We start from the raw sequence: 20,377 nt of genomic DNA, 5'->3' as shown, positions 1-20,377 counted from the left end.
AATGGGGCGGGGTTGGGGGGGAATGGGTTAAATAGGTAATGAGGATTAAGAAGTGCACTTGTTGCAATGAGCATAGAGTGATGTGTGGAAGTGTTGAATCTCTGTATTGTACACCTGAAACTAATAATTACACTGTATGTAACTAACTGGAATTTTAATAAAGTAAAAAATTAGAAAAAAAACATCAAAACCAGACATTTTATATATGGATTCAGGAACTTTAATAACTCTAGCAGAACTCACAGTAAATACACTTACTGCTTTAGTAAAAAATCTTCATTGGTTTTTAATTCTATTATATTCATTATTACTTGTCATAGTGTTTACGTCTTAATATTAGTTTTTACCTTTGTCTTACTGGAGAAAAGTTAGAGCCAGACACTTGTCTTCTTACATGGCAAATTGAATTGACCAATTACATAAAGATATTATATTTTTATTGGGAGATAGAGCTGTAATTAATGTTTAACATTAGGTTGACTAAGGGAGAAGGACAGTAATAACTGTTTGTAGTACTGTTATGTTACTTTGGACAAATAACAGTTAAAATTTCTGACACTACAGAGATATGGGCTGAATTTCATACCTTAGATCAAAATTTCTCTTTCCGTATTACTCTTACAGATTAATTTTAAGTCCCTTACTGCTCTTTGAAAGGGCCCAAATAACTGAAAGTTCAATCAATAATTTCAACAAATTTCAGTCAAATTTATTTGTCTGGTATTCAGGAAAAAAAATGTCCAAATTACTTCTCTGCCATAATCAGGTAAAGGAATGCATTTTCTACTGTGTCCTGTTAAGCAACCGTACATTCAAAATTGACTCAATTCTACATTACTGTAAGGAATTGAACGGAGTACAAAGTATTTAATGTGAATTACTGGGCAGTTTCATTTTCTAATTTGGACTCATTTGCCCAAATTACATTGGAATCTGGTAAAATATTGGAAGGTGACAACATTTTGATACAAACTTCAAATAAAAACACACAAATGATAGTTGATAAATATAGAGCTATTTACTTATGCTACTCTTTATTTATAAAGATAAAATAAAACCCAAAAATTATGAACTAGGTTTGATGTTTTTTATGCTCCTGCTCACTTCATTACAATAATATATAGTATTATATAATACTAATTTTAAAAATGTAAACAGCACTTCAAAATATTCCTAATAGACCTAGTGTAAATGACAAATGATAAAATAAGCAATAACAAGCAAATGTTTTTCTGAAACAGTTCAGTATCTATGTCCTTGAAAAGACACTGGTTTGTACTACAATTCTCCGTGGCAAATGGAGCACACACCATTTACTGATCTTCCCTCCTGAACCTCACTGCAAAAAGAAATGAAAATGCACCAAATCCATAATGGAATTGAGAACAAGAAGTGTAGCAGATCAGTAGACTAGTTTGAAGGCATAAAGCAAATGAAGTAGGTGTTCTTTATATGACAGATGAAACCAATCTATCCTAGAGGGACCACAAAGAATCACCAGGTGTGAAGAATGGACTGGTGTTGTGGGGCAGTGATAGTAATTGATGTTATTATTTCAAAAACGATATGCTGAACTGTGGTGTCCTGCATCCAGTCTACCACCCCCCTGTTTGTGTGTAGAGGCAAAGGGCAACTGTGGCAATAACCTAGAAGTAAAAATAACAAACCTACAGTTGAAAGAGCTCCTCTAAAGCTGATTGATTCTTAGTGTGGCAATGAAAATTATAATGAGAGACCAGTAAGAGATTCACTATTATGATATAAATGAGGGTAGAGACTTTCATCTGTACACCAAAATTCATGCTTCCCTTTCCACAGTTATCTTTGGGAAGCAGCTGTCCAGCCTAGCACTATATTTCGTTGCTTTCATCATCTGCCCTTGGCATAGCTGTGCCACTAGCACTTGCCAGTTTAATGAGATCATAAGTGATATGTATGTTACTTGCAGGCCAAGGGCTTTAAGAAGTGAACGTGGCTTTTCAGACTCTTTTGCATTCTACTGGTTGTGTTCAGAGGATAGTGAAGATCTCTGGGATGATAGAGCCACAAGACTGAAAGGGCCCCCCATGAATGGAGGGAAATTGCCTCACATTTGAATGTTATAAGCAAAAAAATTAACTTCTAACTTACCATGCCACTGAATAAAATAATAATTAAAAAAATAGAGGAAATGAAGTGAAAAACTATGAATGAGTTAAAATACTCCATCATTCCCAAGAGAAAGTCAATAGATATTAAAAGTTGATAAATCAAGTAATGGAAGCATAAATATATAAGGTAGAAAATTGATGGCAATCACCAGGGGAAAAAAAGGCGAACTAGAAACAGATGATTAAAAGTGGACACCTCTTGAAAGCATGACTGAGGACTGATAATGTGGCAGGAAATGAAAGATGGCTTTTTTTTTAATATATAAGTTTTGTGTCCAACTACATTTCTGTACTTTTCTACATGTATGATCTTAGACAAATTATTTAATATCTATTAACTATAGTTTCCTTTTGTATATTATGGAAAACATACTGATTACCTCATAGCTTTCTAAAGCATTATATTCTAAGCACATGGGGAATAAAATAAAACCATTAGAAAAATATGTATTTTAGAAGTCTAAGCTGAACAGTAATGTCCTATATGATGAATTACATTTTATAGTCCTATAATATACATGTGTACAAAACCATTGATATATATGTACAAATTTACATATAATCATAAAATATTTATATTCATATACTTTTATATAATTTTATATAATTTTCACTGCTCTTTAATAATCTTACTCTATTTCAAAACCACTTTGTCTATAAGTAGAAGTCTTTTAATTACTATGTTTAAACTTTATTTATTTTGAGAGAGAGAGAGAGAGAGAGAGAGAGAGACAGTGTGAGTGGGAAAAGGACAGAAAGGGAGAGAGTCCCAACCAAGCTGCACTGACAGAGTAGGCTCCAGCTCATGAACTGTGAGATCATGACCTGAGCTAAAATCAAGAGTTGGACACTTAGACAGCTGAGCCACCCAGGCATCCCTTAATTCCTATTTTTAAAGAATCAAATCTTTAAAGGGGAAGCTTACTATTTTCCTAAAGTCTTGTTTTAATTATGAATAGTAGACACAGTATTGGAACCATGATTTCTTGACTTCTAATTCAACACTTTTCATAAAGTTTATACTTTATTATTAGTAGTAGTAATTATGATTTCAGTTTGGTTTTGCCTAAAAGATAAATGTCATTATGGCATCATAATTGAAACCATGACAGTGGATAAATCTACCCAGGAAGAATGTCTTAAATGCAAGAAAAAGAAGGCTTAAATCGTGATATTCAGGAAGACCAACATTTAAAGAAAAGGCAGAACAGCATGAGAATGGAGAAGAAATGGCCAAAAAGAGGAAGCAAACCAAGGGAGTGAATGTAATGTCCGAGAAGACAAAGTATAGGAAAATGTCATTAAAAAAATAAAGTGGTCTATGTGGCACCTGGGTGCACAGTCGGTTAAGCATCCCATTTTAGCTCAGGTCAAGATCTCACAGTTCATGAGTTCCAGCCCCACATGGGTCTCTGTGCCTGGAGCTTACTTCGGATTCTGTGTCTTCTTCTCGCTCTGCCCCTCCCCTGCTCATGCTCTGTCTCTCTCTGTCTCTCAAAAATAAATAAATGTTTAAAAACAATAAAAAAATAAAATGGTCTAAAGGGTTCAATTACACTAAAAGAAAATGTGCTTTGGATTTAGGAACAAAGAAATCGCTGGTGATTTGGGCAAGAGAAATTTCAGTGCAGTGGCAGGAGCAGAGGGTAAACTTTCCTGAATTGAAGGGTGATTTGAAGGGGAGGTAGAATCATGTTGATAAGAATGTTGCTTGTGAAGAGAGGAGAATGATGGGCAAGTAGCTAGGGGAAAATGTAGGGCCACGGAGAAATTTGTTTTTGTGTTTTGTTTTAAGACGGTAGAAACTTAAACATGTTTAAATATCAATGAAAACAAACCAATGAAGAGGAAAAGTGTGAAGATACAGGGAAGAAAACTAACAATGTAGACGGAGGTCTCTAAATGAGGGGGCATCCAGAATGTGGTTGTCAGAGTATACCATATATAGATGGATGGTATCATTTCCACCAGCAGGAGGAAAGGAAGAAAGGATAGTGCTGATGTAAATGTGTAGATTTTGTGCGGAAAGGAGTTTGCATAGATGAATTTTATTAGTTTTGAGAGATATTTGGGAAGTATAAAGAGGTTAAAGATTTTAATCAAGTGGAGACCACAGAAAAATAGAAATAATAATAATAATAATAACAACAATAATTGAGAAACCTAGAAGGATTCTCAGGAAGCATCAAGAATTGAACTATAATTGGAGAATATTAATTTATAGGGCCATTTAAATTAATTATGATTAATTAGTTTATGATTTTCTCCAGTGGCAATAAGCAAATGAGAAGTTGGTACAGGATCAAAATCTTTAAAAAAAGTACAAACTGACTGCCTATTGACATGTGTAAACATGTATGAAATTCAGGTAAATTGGAAGGCTTTCAAAATATGTCTAAACCTCCTGGTACTGAAACCACCCAACTACCTAAGAAGTAGGTTTACTCATGTCAGACATGCTCCAAGCTATCGGAATTTCACTTATATAACCATTCTGAACAACTGAACTGGAAACTTAAATCTGTAGTTACCAAATTGGTTCCAAAGTCACATGAAAACCAATGAAAATAAAATGTGTATTCTCTTCATAAAAGTTATGAATTATGTAAATGACTTAATAAAATTTCAACAGCACACTTTGCTTTGCAAATAGGGAAGTTGCTAAAGTCATGAGCCACACAGATTACTTGGCTTTACTCCTTAATGCTTCAAATATTTCAGGTTCTTGGCATATTCTGGTATGTTTTGGAAATTTGAGTTAAACACAGATGCTGTTTTCAAAATTTAACACACAATTTGACACCGTTTTAGCATTTTCAAGTTTTAACACAATTGTTCACTCCCTTTTTGCACCTTGTTCTTTCACTTGCCTTCTTAGATGATAACCTTCCTGGATTTCCATCTTACCTCCTGCTCTTTCTCCTTCCTGTTTGATTCTACTTATCTTCCTGTCTTCTAAATTCTGAGATTCTTCTCTACATTTAATCCCTATATGTACTTACCCAATCTTATGTCTATAAATACCATCTATTTGTTGATTACTCCCCCAATATATGCCGTTAGCCTAGGCTTCTCTTTTGAGCTCCACATTTATATATCCAATTATCTACTTGAACCTCTATACATATTTCTAATAGGCACCTAAAACTTAATCAAAAACTATCTCTTGATTCCCCCCTTCTACCACCACCACTCAAAGTAGCTTTAACTACAGATTTCCTCATCTTCGTAAATGGCGACTTTATTCTTCCAGGTTCCTTGGGCCAAAGGTTCTTGAGACCTTTAGGATTCAGTGCTTTATCCGTCACCCTTAACTTATCAATCAACACATGCTGTTAACTAGGCCTATATCAAATTTATTCACTTCTCACTACCTCCACTGATATCACCCTTCCTCAAATCTAAGTTCTTTCCAATTTTTGTTGTTAGAAAGAAAACTACCATCAGGTATTCTTGCAAGTTTCTTTGTCTTCATTAGACTGGTATTTCTCTTAGGGTGGATAACTAGTAGGGCAAATACTTTATGCTTAGTCATAAGGTATGGGTGTTTTATTTAAAAGATGTTGTGTGATTACCCTTCAGAAGATTTGTACCAATTTGCACATCCTCCAGGGGAATGTTGAAATCATTTCCTGTGTCTTTTGGGATGAGTGAAAGCAGAATAGGGGTTGGGAAAAATGTCAGACTAGAAGAATTGGTAGGAGTGGAACAGAAATATGGTGTTATTACCAGGTCAAAGACCGTTGTTCTTCCACAAGTAAAAAATCCTGGATATAAAAAACAAAGTTATTGTTGTCAGAAATGGAGAAAGGTTTGTTTCCAGATTGTTTCAGTCAGAGGTATCTTTAGGATCTACTTAAATTTTGGAGATACTTGGATATATTTACTTTATTTTTATTTTTTCACCTATGTCAGATATGGTGGGTTAAAAAGATACCCCAGAAATAATTTACTCCTTCACTTACCTTTCATTAAATAGTTACATTTCATGGTCAAATTGAATATGAAAATTTTTTTCTGTGTGTAAGTGTAAAAGTGTTAACAGTACATTGCTAGGCTATCCATCAGTAAGGGAAAAACTGGGTGTTAGAAGTAATTTAATGGAGAATAAACAGCATAATCAATAGCCATCCTCCTGACCATAAATGTATAATTTACTTATTTTAATTATTCCCTTACAGAGGTAATATTGCCAATCATCCTGACCCCTAAGGCATTTATTTAGCATTGTAAGGGACTTAATATAGAAGATAGTTTGTGTAGGAATACATCTGAAAAGTTCTGGCTCAGAAGTAAGGATGTACTCATGTGGCAAACATATTCATGCTAGTGAGGGGAAATATTTAGGGTGACCATAAAATACCCTAGATCTTCCTCTCAGGAAAATATTATTGATCATGGAGTAAGCCTCATCAGAAGTGGAGAAATAGAGGTACTGAAGGCTTCGATTAGTAGAAGATGGCTGCAGGAACAGGGCTCATGCACTAAACTGAGAGTCAAACCAGGCCATCACACTTTGAACACAATATATTCCTCTCCTCCTTCAGATTCAATGAGTAAATTTTCTGAACAGGTCCCAAAATGAATATAGGGGAGAAAATGAGAGATGGCCAGCAAGTGGGTAAGGGTGCAAGTGAGAATAAAAAGAACGGTTTGGGTTTTTCCAAGTTTCATACATTCCAAATATTATTTTGTATATATTATATTATATTATATTATATTATATTATATTATATTATATTATATTATATTATTATTATATACTGTGGGTGTGGATTTCCATTTGGATTAAATATGAAGACTGCAAAGAGCAGACGATAGGTTACCCAAGGAGAAATAACTAGACCACCTCAACTGGCTCTGCACTAGGCTGGGACTTAGCAATGATAAAACAACTTAGAAACTACTGCAGGTTTGAGCCAGACTGAAAGCAAGTAGCAAAAAGGGAACCATGTACCCCTGTATACAACGGTCTTCCTGTTACATGAGTTCCAAACCAACCCTGGGTCATTTTGTGAAGTATGATGTCTCAGGTAAATCAAAGCAAAACTCACCTGAATCTAATCAAATGCAGGTGATTCTTCAGCAGTCCTGTGTTCCTGAAATTAGGGAGTCTTCCTTCTTCATAAGCCTATCCTTAGGGCAATGCAGATCCCTAGCCATGATTCATTGGATTAGCCCAGGGAAATTACAAACAGGGTAGTGCCAAAAGTCTTCCAGAAGAGAAAAAGTATTGATTGCTTCTGGTAGCAAAATGGACACCATTTCAAGCAGTGCCTCACAGAGTATCTAGAATGTTACACCAAATGGACAACCACCATTTGCTAGTTCATATCATAGCCAGTATTCTTTTTACACATCAGCTTCCCTTCCTACAGTACAGCTTTCACTTTAGTTCTTAGTTTTCCACCTTAGCTTCCCCATGGAGACTAGTTTTTTTGAAGAAGACATAAAGAAAAAATCATCTAATGTCTTCATGCTACAGATGTGGAAACTGAATGAAGAGTAAGAATATAAAGTGTCTGAGATCATGCCACCAGAGGGTTCCAGAGCCCTGAGAGAACCCAGCAGAACCTACTCTCCATCCACTGCTTGTTTCATCATCCCAGATTTGTGGCATATACTTGTAGGCAGCAGGGTCTCTAAAGGATTTTGAAAGCAAAGAGTAGCCTATCAGGAGTTTCTCTTTTTTGGCTTATTAAATATTACTGCTCCTGCTAAGTAAACCCTAAACTGTTTATTTACCTCATATTGTTTCTCACTGGTTCCCTGGTATACACTTGGTTGGAGATGTGGTTATTTAGCAACAGCCTGGATGCCAATAATTTGGCTGCCATGAGAATGTTTGTAACAACCTCATCAAAGAGAGTCTCGTTCTTTCTTCTCTGTAATTGGGAAGAAGCCTGACTTGCGGCGTGAGAATTAACTCAGGTGTGCTGCTGCAAGCTGAGGCCTGGTCTGTTCTGGGCCCATTTGGAACTCTGTCTTGGTGAGAAAAGGCTTCAGTACAGCATCAGAAAGTACTCAAGGTTGATGCATCACCTAGCTCTCCACTCCATTCCCTACCTTCTGGAGAATGCCATGATTAAAGTGTTGGCAAGGAGGAAAGAACTTGGAGGAAAATGATGGAGGAACTGCTGTGCGGGATAGGATGTGTGATGACATGTGGCTCTGATCTTTTGTTCCAAGTCTATTTGGAAGGTACATTTGGCCATGAGAGCTTGGTAGCTATAATCAAAATGTTTTTCAGTTAAAAAAATATATAGATATAGATATAGATATAGATATAGATATAGATATAGATGAGGATTTTGTCTGTGACAATGCGGTTCGTGGGGTCTGGGGCTGACAGCCAAGAAAGAAAGAATTCTTGAAGATATCTTTGGTGCAAAAAGGTGATTTTATTTAAGCATGGAGACAGGACCCGTGGGCAGGAAGAGCTGCCCCAGGACCACGAGAAGAGACTGGTTTTATACCATGGGGTTGGGGGTGAGGTAAAGTCCAAGGGAAGTTTCCGGTGAGATTTTCACCTGCTAAAGAAGACTCATAGGATACTGGAGGCCTAGCTATTGTCAGGCTAAGGTTGTTTTTCCCTCTAACAAACCATTAACATTAAGACAATAAGGAGTCCCTGGAGAAACATTTTACTCTGCCAGCCTCAAGTATTTGTCAATGGGCTGCAGGTTATAAGGAAATTTATTTCTATATGCCATTTCCTTCTGCCTTTGTTTCCCACATTACTATGGAGAGGAGATGCAGACTTAGGTCCTGCAGGACTATGATCTCTTTATTAGCTGACCGTTTGTTTTTCCCCTGTCCTTTGTTCTTGGGCAGCCAGGAGTACCCGAGGCATATCACACATATCCCACCTGGTTGACGGGTGGGGGTGTTGAGGCTTGTCCCTCATAAGGGAGCCAATACATATATATAGTTACCATTCAGGTAGCTTTTGATGGGTGTCAAACAACTTTATAATACGTTTTGCATTTATTATTTCTTCTAATCATAACAAGTCTTATCATCATGGCACTTCTATACCCCATGATAGTAGAGAATTGAAAGAAACATAGGTTATTTCCATTTTTAGGGAAATGGTTAGTAATATTGTGGGGAATAAGTTTAGGAATTCCCCTGAGCTTGCATTGATGGGTTAACAAGGCTTAGGACGAAAGCATCCAGAATAGGTAAACAGGGCAAAAGCACTCCCAGCACAGAACAAAAGTAGGAAGCCACTTCCACAGGATGGAAGAGTACAGAATAGGTAAACAGGTAAATGGTGATAGGCCACTGCAGCAGGGTGAAATTGCCTGGAGCTAACTGGCAAAAGAAAGATGTCTTGTTGACCCTGAGGTAGCATGCTCTATATGTCTTACCCCATAGGTAAGTTAAGATAGACAGACATGGTGCCTAGTGCCTGCCTTAAACAGCCATCTGCTCAGCACTGGGATTTTGTTTTATATTGACCCAAACCCTTAACACTGCATATCTTCGAAACCCCCTTTCTTTCACACATGTGAGTTAATGCTCACTGTTTCATTGTCTCTTTCTGCACATCATCACATTTGTAAGCCTTCTGATCCTAATAAATACGGAGCAAGGACCTTTACTTGGGGTTCTTGTCTCCTCCTGGACATCAGCCTCTTTCATATTTAATTCCTTATCTACTCTCTTGCTGGACAAGAGAGAACTCCAGACTCAAAGTCTGAGACAATATGTGGTAGGCACATACCATATAGAAAAAAAAAATGAACTTGACACATACATAGCACCATAGATCCTCCAAGCAAAGTCTGAGTGAAAAAAGAGAGAGAGAGAGAGAGAGAGAGAGAGAGAGAGAGAATAAGTTTATAGGACAGTACCTCCTATGTAAAATAAACACTGTAATTACAAATACTATATCCAAAGATACATGCATATTGAAAACCGAATATCAAACCCTTTAGGTGGATGCCTAAAGAGAGGTGTGGCTGGCATGAGAGGTGGAATTGAAAGTAATAAATAATAATAAAGAGAAAACCTTGTATGGAATGATAATGATAGTTTACAATAAACTGAAGGATAAATTGAACTCAATTCTATGTAAATTCAAAAGACATGGGGCGCCTGGGTGGCTCAGTTGGTTAAGCATCCAACTCTTCATTTCGGCTCAGGTCATGATCTCATGGTTCATGGGTTCAAGCCCCACATTGGGCTCTGTGCTGATGGCACGGAGCCTGCTTGGGATTCTGTCTCCCTCTCTCTCTGTCCCTCCCCTGCTCGCTCTCTATCTCTCTCTCAAAAACAAATAAACATTAAAAAAAAAAAAGACATTTTAAAATGCCATGGACCATAATTAAAATAATACCTGGAGAGCAGATAAAGTTTTATGTTAAAAAAAAAATTTACAGTCTCAATCATTTAAAATTATATACATAAATCATTATAAAATTATATATATATTTTAAAAATAGGTAGATAGATATTCTTCTTAGTGTAAGTATTAAAAAACTAGCTAAATCCAGGTTCAGAGTTGATATTTTCTTTGTTCTTTTTACTGTGGTTTGGGATAGTGAGGGGCAAGGACGGGTAATGATACCAAAGCTGGAGTCAGCCGAGTGTTTCAGTCTGTATTTTTGTGCTATGATACAACTTCCTCTATCATTGATCTTATAGTTTTTGGTGTTTTGCAAAAAATGTTTGAAAACATGTTTGATGTTGGGTCCTCATCGGAATAAAATCAAGATTCATTTTTTCACCTAATAGATCTCTTACTTGTTCCATCTTTCTGTATTTTGCCCATCTTTTAAAACTCCCTTAATGAATGAAGAAACACAGATGTGACTTGAGTAATTTTCTTGACCAGAGCAAGTCTAATATCAGATTCTGAGATAAGCTTCAAAAGATATAGTATGTCTGCTTATCATCAGGGAAGAAAGAACTTTTTTTGTTTAATTTTGTCTCCTCTTCTTGAAACTGATATGCCCCGATTCTAGAGACCCCCCGAAAACAAACCACCAGAGTCCAGAGTCAAAGCCAAGCAGCAAGGGTCGTTTATTGCAGGTTCAAACCCGGTCCTCCGCACACTCGTTGCGGGTGACGCTAAGAGGCTCCGAGCAAGGATCTTACAGCTTCTTTTATAGACAGGCACAAACAAGTTAGGGATTTTTTTGTGGTTACAGAGCTGTTATTGGTTGACATTTAAATTTGAACACTCAGCAGAACTTGATTGGTTCCGCCTTTTTTTCAAACCACTCAGCGGGGTGGGGGTGGGGGGGGAGGTCTTTTCTTTGCAGTTGTGAGTACACCTGGTAATTTTTCTCTTAGTCTCTCAAAACCATCAAGGGAGCAATATAAAACATCCGTGTCTAAATGGAATTCCTTCTAGTATGAAGTTGTTTTCTTTAGTTAGCCATCTAAATCTGCAATCTGGTTGCAACAAAGAATGAGAAATGTTTGTATTATCTTTATTTAATTTTACTTTATTTAGTTAATGTTTGAATTTTGTGATTTCTCATCTTATATTTTGGGTATTCTATCCTTTTCAGACTGTCTATAGAGCCCAACCCCTAGTTCCAGCCCTCCCTCTAGCACTGTAAAGTGGAACTGACAACGACACGTGCCTGGTGCAGTTGTTACGAGAGTTAAATGAGTTAATGTGCAGTAAGTGTTTAGACAATTGCTTGGCAATACAAGAATTATATTATTATTGAGCAGGGAGGACATCAGTATTTATACTTTGGCAACTAGTCTAATGGTGATCATCTAAAAGGGAAGTGGGAAAGATAGCAGTGAACAGATTATGGATAGGAGTGTCTGAGTGTATCATTTCTGAATGCGTGAGGATAATTTCTGGGTTTCTAGAATGAATAAATGACTGAATTTATGTTATAAATCACTGGAGGAGGAGTAGTTTTGCATAAAATGACATGAATCTTATTTTTTCTATGTTGACTATTATGTGTGCTTGTAGGAAATCCAGAAATATTTAGTGGGCCATTGAATGAACCTGCTTACTCCTGAGTGAAGCTCAGGAAAGATAAATGGAGGGAGATAAAGCAATTTAGATCCATCAGTCTATATAGATTTGGGATTCTAACCCTTTATCAGGTACATCTTTTACACATATCTTCTCCTATTCCTTAGGTTGTCTTTTAGTTTTGTTGATTGTTTCCTTTGCTGTGCAGAAGCTTTTTATCTTGATCAAATACCAATAGTTCGTTTTTGGTTTTTTTTTTCACTTGCCTCAGGAGACATGTGTAGTAAGAAGTTGCAGCCTCAAAGAGGTTGCTGCCTGTGTTCTCCTCCAGGATTTTGATGGTTTCCAGTCTCACATTTAGGCCTTTCATTTATTTTGAATTTGTTTTTGTCTATGGGGTAAGAAAGTGGTCCAGTTTCCTTCTTCTGCCTGTTGCTGTCCAGTTTTTCCAACACCATTTGTTGAAGACACTTTTTTTCATTGGATATTTTTTCCTGCTTTGTTGAGTCAAACTCAACACCCCAAAAATAAATAATCCAGTTAAGAAATGGGTGGAAGACATGAACAAACATTTTTTCCCAAAGAAGACATCCTGATGGCTAACAGACACAGGAAAAGATGCTCAACATCACTCATCATCAGGGAAATACAAATCAAAACCACCATGAGATACCACCTCACACCTGTCAGAATGGGTAAAATTAACAACATAGGAAACAAAAGATGTTGGCAAGGATGCACAGAAAGGGAAGCCTTCTTACACTGTTGATAGGAATGCAAACTGATGCAGCCACTCTGGAAAACAGTATGGAGATTCATCAGAAAGTTAAAAATAGAACTCCCCTATAAACCAGCAATTGCACTACTAGGTATTTACCAAAGGATACAAAAATACTGACTGAAAGGGGCACATGCACCCTGATGTTTATAGCAGCATTATCAACATTAGCCAAACTATGGAAAGAGCACAAATGTCTACTGACTAATGAATAGATAAAGAAGATGTGGTATACATACGTGTGTGTGTGCGCGCGCACACACACACACACACACACATATATATATATATATATATATATATATATATATATAATGGAATATTTCTCAGCCATCAAAAAAGAATGAAATCTTGCCATGTGCAACAATGTGGATGGAGTTTGAGTATATTATGCTAAATGAAATAAGTCAGTCAGAGAAAGATAACTACCATAAGATTTCATTCATATGTGGAATTTAAGAAACAAAAGAGATGAACATAGGGGAAGGGAAAAAGGGAAAAAAAAGAGACAGGGGAAGAAAACAATAGGAGAGTCTTAACCAAGAGAAAAAAGTGAGGTGTCGATAGAGGGAGGTAGGCAGGGAGATGGGCTAAATGGGTGGTAGGTATTAAGGAGGGCACTGTTGTGATGAGCACTGGATGTTATGTGTATAAGTGATGAATCACTAAATTCTACATCTGTCATGAATTTTACCATATATGTTAACTAAATAGAATTTAAACAAAAACTTGAAATTTAAAAAAAGTCAACATGGTAGAATTGAAGTCATAGGAGTGGATGAGATTATTAAATATAAGTGTCTAGAGGAAGAAGAAAAGAGGGCCTAGTATAGAATCCTTAGGAACACCAACATTTTGCAGAAAGTCAGAAGAAGACTTCACAAAAACAATTGAATGCAAGATACCAGAATGGCAGCCAGAAACCAGAAGAGAATTGTATCTTCAGATGCAAGAGAAGAAAGTCTTCCAGGAAGGAATATGAAGTTAACAGGATCAAATGTAGCAAAGGTCAATCTCGAAAAGCATCCTGAATATGCTGTCAAGTTGCTTTTTCTGGTCATAGCATTTTTGCGGAATTGTGGAGATTGAAGCCAGACTGTTATGGGTTTTGAAACAAATTCTAGGAGGAAAGAATAAGTACACACAAAACTGTAGGAAATTTGTTTCTGAAGCGGTGAATGGATGGAGAGAGATAGGCTGGTAGCTGAAGGAAGACATGGAAACTAGGGAAGTTTTCTGTTTTATACTTTTGAGACGGGTAATGCATAGTGTATTTAAATCCTGGTTGGAAGGTGCCTGTAGAAGGAAACAGTGAATTGTAGGAGTGAGAAGTGATCCCTGAGTAGATGGAAAAGGATGACATCCAGAAAACAAGTAGAGGAATTAGGTTTAAGCAAGATTAAATAATTTTTCCATTTGAAATCTTTTAAATGAGCATGAAAAGATTTTTGCAGGTTACATAACAGAAGTTGTTATATTTCTATTTTATAAGTTAAATAAGAGAGGTCTTTGGCCCAGGACCTGTGGAGATGATAAGACCAAAGATTGAGGAGGGTAAAGATTTTAAATAGTACTGTGAAGAATGGGAGGAAAAAATTGAATAATAAAAAATTAAAGGATTGTGGCTTATTTTGAAGGTGTGGGCAAAGTCTATCACATGAATTTATAGTTTTACCTGTCTGTATGGTCATGTGTTATGGTCTGAATATCTGGGTTTCCCCCCAAATTCATATGTTGAAGCCTTATGAGAGATAAGAGGCCATTAAAAAGGTGATTACATTGAAATGATGTTCTTATAAAAGAGGAAGGGACATCAGAGATCACTCTCACTTCACCATATGAGAATACATGAGAAAGTGGCTGTCTGCAAGCTAGGAAGAGAGCTCTCATCAGAAATCAGTCCTGCCAGACCTTGATCTAGGACTCCAGCTTCCTGAACTGTGAGAAAATAAATGTGTTTAAGATACCCAGTCTACAATATTTTTTTATGGCGGCCTCAACAGACTAACACATCTTACAACAATTCTACAAAATTCACTCCCTTAGATGTAAGAATGGACAAAGTAGATTCTTAACTTGATCCAGAGCTGTCATACTACCCTCACCATGCAACAGAATGATATTATATGGTATTTGAGATTGTTAGCAAAAAATGTAAATGCCCTGGAAATGTATAGATTCTCAGTTCTCTGGACTGGCACAAAGGTTATTTTAAACTAAACAATTCTGAACAAATATCATCTAAATTTCTTTGGCTGGCAAAATACGCCTCTCAAAACACACAGTTGCCATAATCCCCTAGAGAGGAAACTAATCATTAGCACCAAGATGAGAGGCTGCATAAAGAAACATTATCACAAAGTGTCATACTTTCCGTTTGTTTCCCACAAAGCCCAGTTTTCTTTCCTAAAAGTCCATTTGTTTGTTTCCCTCTATAAAGTTGTTAAACAAACCCCTACTTCTAGGTGTTCAGAAAACCACTTCTTTTGTGCTCTTCTATTCATATGAATAAACTTTGTCTTTTCCCCTGTTAATCTGTCTCTTGTTAGTTAATTTGCAGGCACCCATTCATTTCAACCTAAGGTAGTAGAGGAAAAATTTTCATCCTGATAGAAACTATGCTGAAATGAGAAAAATGGATGAAGCAGTTTGTAGATAGTGAAAAAGATAGTACATAACATCTAACTCATAGGATTGCTTTGAAAATTAAATTAATTCATATTAAAACATGTAAAATAGTGTCTGGCATATAATATGTATTCAATAAACATTATTACTCTACCTATCAGAGCTCTCCAATTCTTTGTGAATTAGATGCTTTTCCTTCTATATGTAGATGAAGGAATTAAGGGCTCCAAATACTAATCAATTTGCACGAAGTTATATATATTTAAGTGATAGGGATGGGATTTAAACCCAGGAAATCTAGCTTCAGAGACTATGCCATTAACTACTGTAGCATGTAATCACCCATATTCTTTTTTTTTTTTTAATTTTTTTTCAACGTTTTTTATTTATTTTTGGGACAGAGAGAGACAGAGCATGAACGGGGGAGGGGCAGAGAGAGAGGGAGACACAGAATCAGAAACAGGCTCCAGGCTCTGAGCCATCAGCCCAGAGCCTGACGCGGGGCTCGAACTCACGGACCGCGAGATCGTGACCTGGCTGAAGTCGGACGCTTAACCGACTGCGCCACCCAGGCGCCCCTGTAATCACCCATATTCTATGGAGAAATAATAAAGTAAAAAAGCTGGAGGAATAGGAATTAGTGGCACGAGAGAAGGATGCCTGAATTTATGATTTCAAAAATGTAGTCATTCTCAGTAAATACAAGGGCTTTAGCCAAACCTTGAGGTGAGTTCAGCCTCCACACCCTTGTCTCATACAGTGTTGGGAAGCCACCTTCCTCTCTTAGGCTTCCCTTTCTCATCTGCAAAATAGGCACAAAACCCCCTCCTGTCCTCTTCACAGGGATGTTGTGAGGTTCCAATGAGGTGAAGGGTGTGCAGATGCTTCGGGAACAGGTTGGGTGTGTTCTGAGTTGCTGTCACTAGCACAGACAATGGGCCTGGAGCCTTCAAGGACTCAAGGCCAGGCTGGAGATATAAGCAAGATGTGCTGAGCATCTGTGATAGACAACAGCATAGGGGAGGAATCTGGTCAGGTGGGATGTGCTGACCTGGTCTGGGCAGCCTGTGGTGGAGCGGGAGGGGCAAAGGGAGGAGTACAGGTGCCCCTTTGTGGGAAGAGCTCCCCACTATGTAGCATCATGAATCCAAATGGAGAAAGAGATCATGAAGAATAAAGAACATAGACAAGCTAAGGAACCTAAGAAGAGAAATCCTGGGGAGAAGCTCAGAGTTAATAATTCGAAAAATATACATTCTAAGATGGGTCAGGGAAACATTGGACAGATCAAAGGAGTCGGGTAGTGAACTATCAAAGATGTAGAGTGGCCCTTGTGATTTGTACAGGATAAATGTGTAACAAATTTTATTATCTTTAGAAGAATTAAACTGACACACAGAAGCAAGTAATATATCCACAGGTAAAGTATAGTAGGTGTCTCCAAAGGAGACTCATAGAATCTGGGAGACTAATTCAAAAAAGGCAGGCCACAACCCAATGCATTTTTATGCTTGTGTCAGGGTTTTTCAAAAAGTGGTTCAATTATATCTGACATTTCCATTTCCATTTCCACAAAGTCTAAAGTAGATAAGTGCTCCTAAGTACCTGAAGTGAATGTACTATTCCTGATCATTAGAGTCAAGATTTGAGTGTCCAGAGGAGACAACACCAAATGACCAGGCTATTTACAGAATTTTATTTTACTAGAGCTTTTGTCTGTGTAAGCTACAAACTTCACAATGACTTCAGAATATCCCTGAAGAACACAACTTACACATTTCTTCACTTGCTGGCAGAAAACCTAAATTCCTTAGACAGAAATAAAAACCTACATTTCGCCATCAGAAGAAAAAAGCAATTGACATGTAAATCATGACTGAAGGAACATTTGACTCAAATGTTTTAATATTAATATGTAACTCGTCAAAACTCATCATATATAAATGGCTCATATTATCATCATTTCCTGTTTGTCCATAGAATGAAGGGAATTTTCAGAAAAAGGACTCTGGGCAACTGAAAAAAAGGCAGTAGAAGTATCAAAAAGGTGGAGGCATTAAGAAAAGCATATCCAAATTGCATTAGCTTGGTTCCATCTTTCAACAGCATGATGTGACACAAGAGGTTGAAGGGCTTTATAGAGGCTTTAAAGTGGAAAGGATAATGACTCCAACATGGAGTGGAAAGGAGAAGTACAGAGGGGGAAGCTCCTGATGCAGAAGACATACATTCCAGTTTCTGCACTTGAAGGGCAGAAGTAAAAGCTATTCTAGGGGAGTTTTTCCCCTTATAATTGTGCAAACTCAGTTTAATATAAGCATTACCATTGATCAACATTGCTTTTTGAATGCATCAAAATTTTGTAAGCATGCATACATTTAATAAAAGAAGTTTCATCTTGAAGAATATATTACTTTGTTGCATCTTCATATGTACTATCACGTTAGCATGAGAGCATATAAAATCATTATGTTCTCTACATGCACTCATTGTTCTATTTCTATTAACTATAGGTATAATGTGAAGCTCCAATTTATGTTAATGTCTCTCATGTTTACATGTTTACTGTCAATTTAAAAGCATGACTATTTAAATTAACTCTTTCTTGATTACTAAAAAAATTATTGAGTGAAGTAATGCAAATATCTTTGAGTTTCAAAAAATTAATTATTTCATAATTATTTACTGAGGCTTACAACACATTTGGCAATGTGGTATATATCATGAGCAGTCAAAGGAAGTCTATGACGTCATTCCAAACCACATGAGATGTACAACTTGAGGAGAAGATATAGACTTAAAAACTAAATGAAAAAGAATGTAAATCAGCTAATAAAATGCCCAGAAGTGCTGTATAAAAAGAAGAGAAACCCCCACATGTATTCACCATTCACACATAGGGATTCTTTGCTCCATTAAAAATGGTTATAGTTCTCAAAGTGGCATACTATGTATATCCTAACATGCTTGTACATGAGATTCTTTTTGCCTAAAGTGCTTTCTCCAGGCTGTCATCTGGCTCATATCCATTCTTCAAAACCCAGCTGTGTCACTTCTTCCTGAAAGCCTTCTTAGGGTGTTGGGATGCCTTAGGTACTACAAGTTTCCTATACAGACATTACCTTATACATATCATGTGTACTTTGTTTTGTAGTAGTGCACATTTTCCTCTGAAATAAGGAAGAAGGAAAGAAATACGTACACAGGTATAAACATTTGTGAAGAATATGTGGTAAAGTAACGGAGTTAACAATGAGTAGCTTTGATTTTCTCTGAGTAGAAGGGAACTAGTTTCCTTATTTAAGGAAAGGGGTCATAACACTTTTTATATATAAGAAACTCTTCTAGAAGCTTTAGATTCATTAACACATTTAATCAGTATAATATTCCTATGATTCAAGTAGTCCCTGTAACTATATTAATAACTATTATCATCGCTATCTTATAGACGAGTGATTTTAGACAGAGAGAAGTTAGGCAGGATGCTCAAGGTCACTGAGTTAGTAAATTCTAGAACCAGGATGCAAACTCAGGCAATAAACTTCCAGAGACCTGTACTTCATGATCTGAAAAGCATAGTGAAGGCTTAGAACTGTGGCTGAGGGATTGCAAAAAGAAACAGAAGAAAACCTCAGAAGATTGTTGAATGGCTCTTTTTAAAAAATGTTTATTTATTTATTTTGAGAGAGTTTGAGTGGTGAAGGGACAGAGAGAGAGGGAGAGAGAACCCCAAGCAGGCGCCATGCTACCAGCGCAGAGCCTGATGTGGGCCTCAAACCACAAGCTGTGAGATCATGACCTGAGTTGAAACCAAGAGTTGGATAATTAAACAACTGAACCACCCAGATGCCCATGTTGAATGGCTTTAATGTATAGTTAAGACCACAAGTGACAGGTCACAAGAACAGTGGCAGGTTCCATATTGTTTTTTAAGGATCTTGATTCCCCAAGTGTAACATCAAAGGGTGGGTATGTCTGGATACTGGCACATGCAGTGGGAAAAATAGAGTGAAGGGGGTGAAGGAGATGGTAAAGGGTGATTAGGAAGGTAGGAAGCAAAGCTGAGTGGGCCAGTGCTGAGAACTGATGGTAACTGGGAAGTTTAACATGGCAGACTGAATACACTTGTTTATCTCTGCTCCCTCCCAAAAACTGATAAAAGAAACAAGAAGATACAACCCTACAAGGATTAAAAGAAGGAGATACAGCAGAAAAAGAGTTGTCAAGAATTTTGGAAGGTGAAAAATGAGTAGAGAGTGGAACTGAGTTAGCAGGACCAGATAAAGCCATACTTAAATCCCTAGAAGGAGGTGGAGGAGCCAACAAGAATTCAACCCATTCCCACTGCTGGATTCCCTAATTTAAAAGGTGGAATAGGCACTAATAAACTCTGACATGGTTCTAGATGATAGGATTGTGCGTGTTTTTTTTCAAAATTTCTGAAATGATCAATTATTACTAAAGGGAAAATTTTTTCTAAAAGAAGATTTCAGGTATGGGACAGTTCTAGATAATGGCAAAATCCAGGCAGAAATAAAGGGAGCAGAGTGTGGAATAGAGACAAGTCCCTTATACTTGAATATATACTTGAATATACTGAACCCAGTCTATATAATATATTGTCAACATGCATATTGAAATTGACCAAGATGGTTGTACAACTGCAAACTCGTGAGAAAGTAGGCCTGGGAGATAGAGGATGGCAAGGAGATTCAGAAGTGAGGAAGGGCTGTGCACTATGGAAAACAAACACATGAGCTGTCACTAGTATTGTTTCTTGTATCATCACTTGTATTATTTTGTATTTTGGATGACAAAAAAATTCGCTATTAAAAAAAAAAAAGAAGCAACAGACATTCCTAAACC

The sequence above is a fragment of the Prionailurus bengalensis genome, chromosome A1 (genome assembly GCF_016509475.1).
Source record: "Prionailurus bengalensis isolate Pbe53 chromosome A1, Fcat_Pben_1.1_paternal_pri, whole genome shotgun sequence".
In the NCBI taxonomy this organism is placed as follows: domain Eukaryota; kingdom Metazoa; phylum Chordata; class Mammalia; order Carnivora; family Felidae; genus Prionailurus; species Prionailurus bengalensis.
The sequence above is the reverse complement of the archived record's forward strand: the minus strand, read 5'-3'. Positions refer to the sequence as shown.